Here is a 13639-nt window from a genome sequence, read left to right as displayed (position 1 = left end):
CCCCACGTGGGGCTCGAACCCACGACCCTGGGATTAAGAGCCTTATGTTCTACCGACTGAGCTAGCCGCGCTGCCTCGGTGAGTATATGCCGGTTAGCACGTCACACAGTACTCGTTTGGGTTGATTGGTCCCATACAGAACCTCCCCATGTTGCCTAATGTTTTCCTAACGTCACACTCGTCACGTAGTTCACTTTTATTTCATAATCATTTCTGAGAGGTAACAGAATTGCATGACAACCTGCAGAGCTAGTTTCGTCAAAATTAACACACATACTTGATGTGACTCATAAGCCGAACGAGTTACTTTCCGACGTTATTTTAGATGTGCAAGTGCCAGTCAAAAACACGCGGCGACGGCAATATGCAAACCAATTCGCTAGTTAACACCGGTCTTGTTGTGCGTGTTTCAAGCTCAAGAGCATCTCCAAGCAGAAAATGGTCAACAGCAACGTTCACACGGTTTCGTACTGCTCAAGTGCTGCACTAAAACGGTATGTTTCTTTTTCATATCTGGAAAAACACGACCGAGAGAGGAATCAAACACGCAATCTTCGGATACGAAGTCCGACGCCTTATCCATTAGGCCACACGGTCACTGACAAACAAGTGGAACTTATATACGACTCATCTCAAAACGCTCACACCACTGAGGAGTTGTGTTTTCGTTCTACACAGACGCTGCCCCTTGCTCTTTCCCACCCATTTGATACATTCAACCTGCTACGAGACCTACCAAATATAGACTGGGAAACTAAACCACACACTTTGTGCATTCGGAAATGTAAGGCAGGGCGTCCCTCGCCGCATTTGCTACGATGTCCATTTGCTACTTCTGCAGAAGTGGCGGCGGCGACGACGACGACAACCGCGGAAGGCTCTGAGATATGTGAGAAATACATCTATAAAATATATTTCAGACTGTCCCATCCCACCTTATGCTGTACCGCTTTGGCAAATGCTTTATCTGCGCCATTCGCCTTAATCACATCTGAGAGTAATTCTTAATAAAACGCCTCTCGCTAATTGTTAGTCATCCCAGATACTGTTTGCTATAAGGCCACGATGCGCAACTGATATCCAAAATTCGTCTGCCTCCTGTGAGGATCGAACTCACGACCCCTGGTTTACTAGACCAGTGCTCTGCCACTGAGCTAAAGAGGCGCGGCCTAGCGGTACTTTTGCGTACTTCATCCTTACGGTCGTCTGGATCATCAGACTTCAGCTGATAACACTTCATATTACCGTCTAATATTTGCAGCTATGGCGACCCATTACTGCTTGCCTACACATCTGACACGTAAAGGAAGTGCTCTCCAAATAACACCACTTGCATTTCAGAACATGTCTTTCACACATGTCTACAAAATCACCTTCACCTTCAAATACAGTTTCGTAGCGACTGACGGAGACGTAGGCAAAGTTTAAAGTTGCTATTTCCATTACATCACGTTAATCAGAAAAACGGTAAGTTACATCTGCAGAGGAACAAAATTCCGTTCCTCCCCACGTGGGGCTCGAACCCACGACCCTGGGATTAAGAGCCTTATGTTCTACCGACTGAGCTAGCCGCGCTGCCTCGGTGAGTATATGCCGGTTAGCACGTCACACAGTACTCGTTTGGGTTGATTGGTCCCATACAGAACCTCCCCATGTTGCCTAATGTTTTCCTAACGTCACACTCGTCACGTAGTTCACTTTTATTTCATAATCATTTCTGAGAGGTAACAGAATTGCATGACAACCTGCAGAGCTAGTTTCGTCAAAATTAACACACATACTTGATGTGACTCATAAGCCGAACGAGTTACTTTCCGACGTTATTTTAGATGTGCAAGTGCCAGTCAAAAACACGCGGCGACGGCAATATGCAAACCAATTCGCTAGTTAACACCGGTCTTGTTGTGCGTGTTTCAAGCTCAAGAGCATCTCCAAGCAGAAAATGGTCAACAGCAACGTTCACACGGTTTCGTACTGCTCAAGTGCTGCACTAAAACGGTATGTTTCTTTTTCATATCTGGAAAAACACGACCGAGAGAGGAATCAAACACGCAATCTTCGGATACGAAGTCCGACGCCTTATCCATTAGGCCACACGGTCACTGACAAACAAGTGGAACTTATATACGACTCATCTCAAAACGCTCACACCACTGAGGAGTTGTGTTTTCGTTCTACACAGACGCTGCCCCTTGCTCTTTCCCACCCATTTGATACATTCAACCTGCTACGAGACCTACCAAATATAGACTGGGAAACTAAACCACACACTTTGTGCATTCGGAAATGTAAGGCAGGGCGTCCCTCGCCGCATTTGCTACGATGTCCATTTGCTACTTCTGCAGAAGTGGCGGCGGCGACGACGACGACAACCGCGGAAGGCTCTGAGATATGTGAGAAATACATCTATAAAATATATTTCAGACTGTCCCATCCCACCTTATGCTGTACCGCTTTGGCAAATGCTTTATCTGCGCCATTCGCCTTAATCACATCTGAGAGTAATTCTTAATAAAACGCCTCTCGCTAATTGTTAGTCATCCCAGATACTGTTTGCTATAAGGCCACGACGCGCAACTGATATCCAAAATTCGTCTGCCTCCTGTGAGGATCGAACTCACGACCCCTGGTTTACTAGATCAGTGCTCTGCCACTGAGCTAAAGAGGCGCGGCCTAGCGGTACTTTTGCGTACTTCATCCTTACGGTCGTCTGGATCATCAGACTTCAGCTGACAACACTTCATATTACCGTCTAATATTTGCAGCTATGGCGACCCATTACTGCTTGCCTACACATCTGACACGTAAAGGAAGTGCTCTCCAAATAACACCACTTGCATTTCAGAACATGTCTTTCACACATGTCTACAAAATCACCTTCACCTTCAAATACAGTTTCGTAGCGACTGACGGAGACGTAGGCAAAGTTTAAAGTTGCTATTTCCATTACATCACGTTAATCAGAAAAACGGTAAGTTACATCTGCAGAGGAACAAAATTCCGTTCCTCCCCACGTGGGGCTCGAACCCACGACCCTGGGATTAAGAGCCTTATGTTCTACCGACTGAGCTAGCCGCGCTGCCTCGGTGAGTATATGCCGGTTAGCACGTCACACAGTACTCGTTTGGGTTGATTGGTCCCATACAGAACCTCCCCATGTTGCCTAATGTTTTCCTAACGTCACACTCGTCACGTAGTTCACTTTTATTTCATAATCATTTCTGAGAGGTAACAGAATTGCATGACAACCTGCAGAGCTAGTTTCGTCAAAATTAACACACATACTTGATGTGACTCATAAGCCGAACGAGTTACTTTCCGACGTTATTTTAGATGTGCAAGTGCCAGTCAAAAACACGCGGCGACGGCAATATGCAAACCAATTCGCTAGTTAACACCGGTCTTGTTGTGCGTGTTTCAAGCTCAAGAGCATCTCCAAGCAGAAAATGGTCAACAGCAACGTTCACACGGTTTCGTACTGCTCAAGTGCTGCACTAAAACGGTATGTTTCTTTTTCATATCTGGAAAAACACGACCGAGAGAGGAATCAAACACGCAATCTTCGGATACGAAGTCCGACGCCTTATCCATTAGGCCACACGGTCACTGACAAACAAGTGGAACTTATATACGACTCATCTCAAAACGCTCACACCACTGAGGAGTTGTGTTTTCGTTCTACACAGACGCTGCCCCTTGCTCTTTCCCACCCATTTGATACATTCAACCTGCTACGAGACCTACCAAATATAGACTGGGAAACTAAACCACACACTTTGTGCATTCGGAAATGTAAGGCAGGGCGTCCCTCGCCGCATTTGCTACGATGTCCATTTGCTACTTCTGCAGAAGTGGCGGCGGCGACGACGACGACAACCGCGAAAGGCTCTGAGATATGAGAGAAATACATCTATAAAATATATTTCAGACTGTGCCATCCCACCTTATGCTGTACCGCTTTGGCAAATGCTTTATCTGCGCCATTCGCCTTAATCACATCTGAGAGTAATTCTTAATAAAACGCCTCTCGCTAATTGTTAGTCATCCCAGATACTGTTAGCTATAAGGCCACGACGCGCAACTGATATCCAAAATTCGTCTGCCTTCTGTGAGGATCGAACTCACGACCCCTGGTTTACTAGACCAGTGCTCTGCCACTGAGCTAAAGAGGCGCGGCCTAGCGGTACTTCTGCGTACTTCATCCTTACGGTCGTCTGGATCATCAGACTTCAGCTGACAACACTTCATATTACCGTCTAATATTTGCACCTATGGCGACCCATTACTGCTTGCCTACACATCTGACACGTAAAGGAAGTGCTCTCCAAATAACACCACTTGCATTTCAGAACATGTCTTTCACACATGTCTACAAAATCACCTTCACCTTCAAATACAGTTTCGTAGCGACTGATGGAGACGTAGGCAAAGTTTAAAGTTGCTATTTCCATTACATCACGTTAATCAGAAAAACGGTAAGTTACATCTGCAGAGGAACAAAATTCCGTTCCTCCCCACGTGGGGCTCGAACCCACGACCCTGGGATTAAGAGCCTTATGTTCTACCGACTGAGCTAGCCGCGCTGCCTCGGTGAGTATATGCCGGTTAGCACGTCACACAGTACTCGTTTGGGTTGATTGGTCCCATACAGAACCTCCCCATGTTGCCTAATGTTTTCCTAACGTCACACTCGTCACGTAGTTCACTTTTATTTCATAATCATTTCTGAGAGGTAACAGAATTGCATGACAACCTGCAGAGCTAGTTTCGTCAAAATTAACACACATACTTGATGTGACTCATAAGCCGAACGAGTTACTTTCCGACGTTATTTTAGATGTGCAAGTGCCAGTCAAAAACACGCGGCGACGGCAATATGCAAACCAATTCGCTAGTTAACACCGGTCTTGTTGTGCGTGTTTCAAGCTCAAGAGCATCTCCAAGCAGAAAATGGTCAACAGCAACGTTCACACGGTTTCGTACTGCTCAAGTGCTGCACTAAAACGGTATGTTTCTTTTTCATATCTGGAAAAACACGACCGAGAGAGGAATCAAACACGCAATCTTCGGATACGAAGTCCGACGCCTTATCCATTAGGCCACACGGTCACTGACAAACAAGTGGAACTTATATACGACTCATCTCAAAACGCTCACACCACTGAGGAGTTGTGTTTTCGTTCTACACAGACGCTGCCCCTTGCTCTTTCCCACCCATTTGATACATTCAACCTGCTACGAGACCTACCAAATATAGACTGGGAAACTAAACCACACACTTTGTGCATTCGGAAATGTAAGGCAGGGCGTCCCTCGCCGCATTTGCTACGATGTCCATTTGCTACTTCTGCAGAAGTGGCGGCGGCGACGACGACGACGACGACGACAACCGCGGAAGGCTCTGAGATATGTGAGAAATACATCTATAAAATATATTTCAGACTGTCCCATCCCACCTTATGCTGTACCGCTTTGGCAAATGCTTTATCTGCGCCATTCGCCTTAATCACATCTGAGAGTAATTCTTAATAAAACGCCTCTCGCTAATTGTTAGTCATCCCAGATACTGTTTGCTATAAGGCCACGATGCGCAACTGATATCCAAAATTCGTCTGCCTCCTGTGAGGATCGAACTCACGACCCCTGGTTTACTAGACCAGTGCTCTGCCACTGAGCTAAAGAGGCGCGGCCTAGCGGTACTTTTGCGTACTTCATCCTTACGGTCGTCTGGATCATCAGACTTCAGCTGATAACACTTCATATTACCGTCTAATATTTGCAGCTATGGCGACCCATTACTGCTTGCCTACACATCTGACACGTAAAGGAAGTGCTCTCCAAATAACACCACTTGCATTTCAGAACATGTCTTTCACACATGTCTACAAAATCACCTTCACCTTCAAATACAGTTTCGTAGCGACTGACGGAGACGTAGGCAAAGTTTAAAGTTGCTATTTCCATTACATCACGTTAATCAGAAAAACGGTAAGTTACATCTGCAGAGGAACAAAATTCCGTTCCTCCCCACGTGGGGCTCGAACCCACGACCCTGGGATTAAGAGCCTTATGTTCTACCGACTGAGCTAGCCGCGCTGCCTCGGTGAGTATATGCCGGTTAGCACGTCACACAGTACTCGTTTGGGTTGATTGGTCCCATACAGAACCTCCCCATGTTGCCTAATGTTTTCCTAACGTCACACTCGTCACGTAGTTCACTTTTATTTCATAATCATTTCTGAGAGGTAACAGAATTGCATGACAACCTGCAGAGCTAGTTTCGTCAAAATTAACACACATACTTGATGTGACTCATAAGCCGAACGAGTTACTTTCCGACGTTATTTTAGATGTGCAAGTGCCAGTCAAAAACACGCGGCGACGGCAATATGCAAACCAATTCGCTAGTTAACACCGGTCTTGTTGTGCGTGTTTCAAGCTCAAGAGCATCTCCAAGCAGAAAATGGTCAACAGCAACGTTCACACGGTTTCGTACTGCTCAAGTGCTGCACTAAAACGGTATGTTTCTTTTTCATATCTGGAAAAACACGACCGAGAGAGGAATCAAACACGCAATCTTCGGATACGAAGTCCGACGCCTTATCCATTAGGCCACACGGTCACTGACAAACAAGTGGAACTTATATACGACTCATCTCAAAACGCTCACACCACTGAGGAGTTGTGTTTTCGTTCTACACAGACGCTGCCCCTTGCTCTTTCCCACCCATTTGATACATTCAACCTGCTACGAGACCTACCAAATATAGACTGGGAAACTAAACCACACACTTTGTGCATTCGGAAATGTAAGGCAGGGCGTCCCTCGCCGCATTTGCTACGATGTCCATTTGCTACTTCTGCAGAAGTGGCGGCGGCGACGACGACGACGACGACGACGAGAACCGCGGAAGGCTCTGAGATATGTGAGAAATACATCTATAAAATATATTTCAGACTGTCCCATCCCACCTTATGCTGTACCGCTTTGGCAAATGCTTTATCTGCGCCATTCGCCTTAATCACATCTGAGAGTAATTCTTAATAAAACGCCTCTCGCTAATTGTTAGTCATCCCAGATACTGTTTGCTATAAGGCCACGACGCGCAACTGATATCCAAAATTCGTCTGCCTCCTGTGAGGATCGAACTCACGACCCCTGGTTTACTAGACCAGTGCTCTGCCACTGAGCTAAAGAGGCGCGGCCTAGCGGTACTTTTGCGTACTTCATCCTTACGGTCGTCTGGGTCATCAGACTTCAGCTGACAACACTTCATATTACCGTCTAATATTTGCACCTATGGCGACCCATTACTGCTTGCCTACACATCTGACACGTAAAGGAAGTGCTCTCCAAATAACACCACTTGCATTTCAGAACATGTCTTTCACACATGTCTACAAAATCACCTTCACCTTCAAATACAGTTTCGTAGCGACTGACGGAGACGTAGGCAAAGTTTAAAGTTGCTATTTCCATTACATCACGTTAATCAGAAAAACGGTAAGTTACATCTGCAGAGGAACAAAATTCCGTTCCTCCCCACGTGGGGCTCGAACCCACGACCCTTGGATTAAGAGCCTTATGTTCTACCGACTGAGCTAGCCGCGCTGCCTCGGTGAGTATATGCCGGTTAGCACGTCACACAGTACTCGTTTGGGTTGATTGGTCCCATACAGAACCTCCCCATGTTGCCTAATGTTTTCCTAACGTCACACTCGTCACGTAGTTCACTTTTATTTCATAATCATTTCTGAGAGGTAACAGAATTGCATGACAACCTGCAGAGCTAGTTTCGTCAAAATTAACACACATACCTGATGTGACTCATAAGCCGAACGAGTTACTTTCCGACGTTATTTTAGATGTGCAAGTGCCAGTCAAAAACACGCGGCGACGGCAATATGCAAACCAATTCGCTAGTTAGCACCGGTCTTGTTGTGCGTGTTTCAAGCTCAAGAGCATCTCCAAGCAGAAAATGGTCAACAGCAACGTTCACACGGTTTCGTACTGCTCAAGTGCTGCACTAAAACGGTATGTTTCTTTTTCAGATCTGGAAAAACACGACCGAGAGAGGAATCAAACACGCAATCTTCGGATACGAAGTCCGACGCCTTATCCATTAGGCCACACGGTCACTGACAAACAAGTGGAACTTATATACGACTCATCTCAAAACGCTCACACCACTGAGGAGTTGTGTTTTCGTTCTACACAGACGCTGCCCCTTGCTCTTTCCCACCCATTTGATACATTCAACCTGCTACGAGACCTACCAAATATAGACTGGGAAACTAAACCACACACTTTGTGCATTCGGAAATGTAAGGCAGGGCGTCCCTCGCCGCATTTGCTACGATGTCCATTTGCTACTTCTGCAGAAGTGGCGGCGGCGACGACGACGACGACGACGACGAGAACCGCGGAAGGCTCTGAGATATGTGAGAAATACATCTATAAAATATATTTCAGACTGTCCCATCCCACCTTATGCTGTACCGCTTTGGCAAATGCTTTATCTGCGCCATTCGCCTTAATCACATCTGAGAGTAATTCTTAATAAAACGCCTCTCGCTAATTGTTAGTCATCCCAGATACTGTTTGCTATAAGGCCACGACGCGCAACTGATATCCAAAATTCGTCTGCCTCCTGTGAGGATCGAACTCACGACCCCTGGTTTACTAGACCAGTGCTCTGCCACTGAGCTAAAGAGGCGCGGCCTAGCGGTACTTTTGCGTACTTCATCCTTACGGTCGTCTGGATCATCAGACTTCAGCTGACAACACTTCATATTACCGTCTAATATTTGCACCTATGGCGACCCATTACTGCTTGCCTACACATCTGACACGTAAAGGAAGTGCTCTCCAAATAACACCACTTGCATTTCAGAACATGTCTTTCACACATGTCTACAAAATCACCTTCACCTTCAAATACAGTTTCGTAGCGACTGACGGAGACGTAGGCAAAGTTTAAAGTTGCTATTTCCATTACATCACGTTAATCAGAAAAACGGTAAGTTACATCTGCAGAGGAACAAAATTCCGTTCCTCCCCACGTGGGGCTCGAACCCACGACCCTTGGATTAAGAGCCTTATGTTCTACCGACTGAGCTAGCCGCGCTGCCTCGGTGAGTATATGCCGGTTAGCACGTCACACAGTACTCGTTTGGGTTGATTGGTCCCATACAGAACCTCCCCATGTTGCCTAATGTTTTCCTAACGTCACACTCGTCACGTAGTTCACTTTTATTTCATAATCATTTCTGAGAGGTAACAGAATTGCATGACAACCTGCAGAGCTAGTTTCGTCAAAATTAACACACATACCTGATGTGACTCATAAGCCGAACGAGTTACTTTCCGACGTTATTTTAGATGTGCAAGTGCCAGTCAAAAACACGCGGCGACGGCAATATGCAAACCAATTCGCTAGTTAACACCGGTCTTGTTGTGCGTGTTTCAAGCTCAAGAGCATCTCCAAGCAGAAAATGGTCAACAGCAACGTTCACACGGTTTCGTACTGCTCAAGTGCTGCACTAAAACGGTATGTTTCTTTTTCAGATCTGGAAAAACACGACCGAGAGAGGAATCAAACACGCAATCTTCGGATACGAAGTCCGACGCCTTATCCATTAGGCCACACGGTCACTGACAAACAAGTGGAACTTATATACGACTCATCTCAAAACGCTCACACCACTGAGGAGTTGTGTTTTCGTTCTACACAGACGCTGCCCCTTGCTCTTTCCCACCCATTTGATACATTCAACCTGCTACGAGACCTACCAAATATAGACTGGGAAACTAAACCACACACTTTGTGCATTCGGAAATGTAAGGCAGGGCGTCCCTCGCCGCATTTGCTACGATGTCCATTTGCTACTTCTGCAGAAGTGGCGGCGGCGACGACGACGACGACGACGACGAGAACCGCGGAAGGCTCTGAGATATGTGAGAAATACATCTATAAAATATATTTCAGACTGTCCCATCCCACCTTATGCTGTACCGCTTTGGCAAATGCTTTATCTGCGCCATTCGCCTTAATCACATCTGAGAGTAATTCTTAATAAAACGCCTCTCGCTAATTGTTAGTCATCCCAGATACTGTTTGCTATAAGGCCACGACGCGCAACTGATATCCAAAATTCGTCTGCCTCCTGTGAGGATCGAACTCACGACCCCTGGTTTACTAGACCAGTGCTCTGCCACTGAGCTAAAGAGGCGCGGCCTAGCGGTACTTTTGCGTACTTCATCCTTACGGTCGTCTGGATCATCAGACTTCAGCTGACAACACTTCATATTACCGTCTAATATTTGCACCTATGGCGACCCATTACTGCTTGCCTACACATCTGACACGTAAAGGAAGTGCTCTCCAAATAACACCACTTGCATTTCAGAACATGTCTTTCACACATGTCTACAAAATCACCTTCACCTTCAAATACAGTTTCGTAGCCACTGACGGAGACGTAGGCAAAGTTTAAAGTTGCTATTTCCATTACATCACGTTAATCAGAAAAACGGTAAGTTACATCTGCAGAGGAACAAAATTCCGTTCCTCCCCACGTGGGGCTCGAACCCACGACCCTTGGATTAAGAGCCTTATGTTCTACCGACTGAGCTAGCCGCGCTGCCTCGGTGAGTATATGCCGGTTAGCACGTCACACAGTACTCGTTTGGGTTGATTGGTCCCATACAGAACCTCCCCATGTTGCCTAATGTTTTCCTAACGTCACACTCGTCACGTAGTTCACTTTTATTTCATAATCATTTCTGAGAGGTAACAGAATTGCATGACAACCTGCAGAGCTAGTTTCGTCAAAATTAACACACATACCTGATGTGACTCATAAGCCGAACGAGTTACTTTCCGACGTTATTTTAGATGTGCAAGTGCCAGTCAAAAACACGCGGCGACGGCAATATGCAAACCAATTCGCTAGTTAACACCGGTCTTGTTGTGCGTGTTTCAAGCTCAAGAGCATCTCCAAGCAGAAAATGGTCAACAGCAACGTTCACACGGTTTCGTACTGCTCAAGTGCTGCACTAAAACGGTATGTTTCTTTTTCAGATCTGGAAAAACACGACCGAGAGAGGAATCAAACACGCAATCTTCGGATACGAAGTCCGACGCCTTATCCATTAGGCCACACGGTCACTGACAAACAAATGGAACTTATATACGACTCATCTCAAAACGCTCACACCACTGAGGAGTTGTGTTTTCGTTCTACACAGACGCTGCCCCTTGCTCTTTCCCACCCATTTGATACATTCAACCTGCTACGAGACCTACCAAATATAGACTGGGAAACTAAACCACACACTTTGTGCATTCGGAAATGTAAGGCAAGGCGTCCCTCGCCGCATTTGCTACGATGTCCATTTGCTACTTCTGCAGAAGTGGCGGCGGCGGCGGCGGCGGCGGCGGCGACGACGACGACGACGACGACGACGACGACAACCGCGGAAGGCTCTGAGATATGTGAGAAATACATCTATAAAATATATTTCAGACTGTCCCATCCCACCTTATGCTGTACCGCTTTGGCAAATGCTTTATCTGCGCCATTCGCCTTAATCACATCTGAGAGTAATTCTTAATAAAACGCCTCTCGCTAATTGTTAGTCATCCCAGATACTGTTTGCTATAAGGCCACGACGCGCAACTGATATCCAAAATTCGTCTGCCTCCTGTGAGGATCGAACTCACGACCCCTGGTTTACTAGACCAGTGCTCTGCCACTGAGCTAAAGAGGCGCGGCCCAGCGGTACTTTTGCGTACTTCATCCTTACGGTCGTCTGGATCATCAGACTTCAGCTGACAACACTTCATATTACCGTCTAATATTTGCAGCTATGGCGACCCATTACTGCTTGCCTACACATCTGACACGTAAAGGAAGTGCTCTCCAAATAACACCACTTGCATTTCAGAACATGTCTTTCACATATGTCTACAAAATCACCTTCACCTTCAAATACAGTTTCGTAGCGACTGACGGAGACGTAGGCAAAGTTTAAAGTTGCTATTTCCATTACATCACGTTAATCAGAAAAACGGTAAGTTACATCTGCAGAGGAACAAAATTCCGTTCCTCCCCACGTGGGGCTCGAACCCACGACCCTGGGATTAAGAGCCTTATGTTCTACCGACTGAGCTAGCCGCGCTGCCTCGGTGAGTATATGCCGGTTAGCACGTCACACAGTACTCGTTTGGGTTGATTGGTCCCATACAGAACCTCCCCATGTTGCCTAATGTTTTCCTAACGTCACACTCGTCACGTAGTTCACTTTTATTTCATAATCATTTCTGAGAGGTAACAGAATTGCATGACAACCTGCAGAGCTAGTTTCGTCAAAATTAACACACATACTTGATGTGACTCATAAGCCGAACGAGTTACTTTCCGACGTTATTTTAGATGTGCAAGTGCCAGTCAAAAACACGCGGCGACGGCAATATGCAAACCAATTCGCTAGTTAACACCGGTCTTGTTGTGCGTGTTTCAAGCTCAAGAGCATCTCCAAGCAGAAAATGGTCAACAGCAACGTTCACACGGTTTCGTACTGCTCAAGTGCTGCACTAAAACGGTATGTTTCTTTTTCATATCTGGAAAAACACGACCGAGAGAGGAATCAAACACGCAATCTTCGGATACGAAGTCCGACGCCTTATCCATTAGGCCACACGGTCACTGACAAACAAGTGGAACTTATATACGACTCATCTCAAAACGCTCACACCACTGAGGAGTTGTGTTTTCGTTCTACACAGACGCTGCCCCTTGCTCTTTCCCACCCATTTGATACATTCAACCTGCTACGAGACCTACCAAATATAGACTGGGAAACTAAACCACACACTTTGTGCATTCGGAAATGTAAGGCAGGGCGTCCCTCGCCGCATTTGCTACGATGTCCATTTGCTACTTCTGCAGAAGTGGCGGCGGCGGCGGCGACGACGACGACGACGACGACGACGACGACGACGACGACGACGACAACCGCGGAAGGCTCTGAGATATGTGAGAAATACATCTATAAAATATATTTCAGACTGTCCCATCCCACCTTATGCTGTACCGCTTTGGCAAATGCTTTATCTGCGCCATTCGCCTTAATCACATCTGAGAGTAATTCTTAATAAAACGCCTCTCGCTAATTGTTAGTCATCCCAGATACTGTTTGCTATAAGGCCACGACGCGCAACTGATATCCAAAATTCGTCTGCCTCCTGTGAGGATCGAACTCACGACCCCTGGTTTACTAGACCAGTGCTCTGCCACTGAGCTAAAGAGGCGCGGCCTAGCGGTACTTTTGCGTACTTCATCCTTACGGTCGTCTGGATCATCAGACTTCAGCTGACAACACTTCATATTACCGTCTAATATTTGCAGCTATGGCGACCCATTACTGCTTGCCTACCCATCTGACACGTAAAGGAAGTGCTCTCCAAATAACACCACTTGCATTTCAGAACATGTCTTTCACACATGTCTACAAAATCACCTTCACCTTCAAATACAGTTTCGTAGCGACTGACGGAGACGTAGGCAAAGTTTAAAGTTGCTATTTCCATTACATCACGTTAATCAGAAAAACGGTAAGTTACATCTGCAGAGG

General features: G+C 46.2%; 9 non-coding genes across 9 annotated transcripts; all 9 read right to left on the bottom strand.

Annotated features, from left to right (window-relative positions):
- Positions 1 to 1092: 1092 nt before the first annotated feature.
- On the bottom strand, positions 1093 to 1164 carry Trnat-agu (transfer RNA threonine (anticodon AGU)). The gene has a single exon. It is a non-coding gene; the product is annotated as a tRNA-Thr (tRNA).
- A 1432-nt stretch (positions 1165 to 2596) lies between these two features.
- On the bottom strand, positions 2597 to 2668 carry Trnat-agu (transfer RNA threonine (anticodon AGU)). The gene has a single exon. It is a non-coding gene; the product is annotated as a tRNA-Thr (tRNA).
- A 1432-nt stretch (positions 2669 to 4100) lies between these two features.
- Trnat-agu (transfer RNA threonine (anticodon AGU)) lies at positions 4101 to 4172 on the bottom strand. Its single transcript has one exon. It is a non-coding gene; the product is annotated as a tRNA-Thr (tRNA).
- Positions 4173 to 5613: 1441 nt separating this feature from the next.
- Positions 5614 to 5685, bottom strand: Trnat-agu (transfer RNA threonine (anticodon AGU)). Its single transcript has one exon. It is a non-coding gene; the product is annotated as a tRNA-Thr (tRNA).
- Positions 5686 to 7129: 1444 nt separating this feature from the next.
- Trnat-agu (transfer RNA threonine (anticodon AGU)) lies at positions 7130 to 7201 on the bottom strand. Its single transcript has one exon. It is a non-coding gene; the product is annotated as a tRNA-Thr (tRNA).
- A 1444-nt stretch (positions 7202 to 8645) lies between these two features.
- Trnat-agu (transfer RNA threonine (anticodon AGU)) lies at positions 8646 to 8717 on the bottom strand. Its single transcript has one exon. It is a non-coding gene; the product is annotated as a tRNA-Thr (tRNA).
- Positions 8718 to 10161: 1444 nt separating this feature from the next.
- Trnat-agu (transfer RNA threonine (anticodon AGU)) lies at positions 10162 to 10233 on the bottom strand. The gene has a single exon. It is a non-coding gene; the product is annotated as a tRNA-Thr (tRNA).
- A 1468-nt stretch (positions 10234 to 11701) lies between these two features.
- On the bottom strand, positions 11702 to 11773 carry Trnat-agu (transfer RNA threonine (anticodon AGU)). The gene has a single exon. It is a non-coding gene; the product is annotated as a tRNA-Thr (tRNA).
- A 1471-nt stretch (positions 11774 to 13244) lies between these two features.
- On the bottom strand, positions 13245 to 13316 carry Trnat-agu (transfer RNA threonine (anticodon AGU)). The gene has a single exon. It is a non-coding gene; the product is annotated as a tRNA-Thr (tRNA).
- Between the last annotated feature and the right edge of the window lie 323 nt (positions 13317 to 13639).

Source organism: Schistocerca gregaria, chromosome 4, assembly GCF_023897955.1.
Source record: "Schistocerca gregaria isolate iqSchGreg1 chromosome 4, iqSchGreg1.2, whole genome shotgun sequence".
Classification (NCBI taxonomy): domain Eukaryota; kingdom Metazoa; phylum Arthropoda; class Insecta; order Orthoptera; family Acrididae; genus Schistocerca; species Schistocerca gregaria.
The sequence above is the reverse complement of the archived record's forward strand: the minus strand, read 5'-3'. Positions and strand labels throughout refer to the sequence as shown.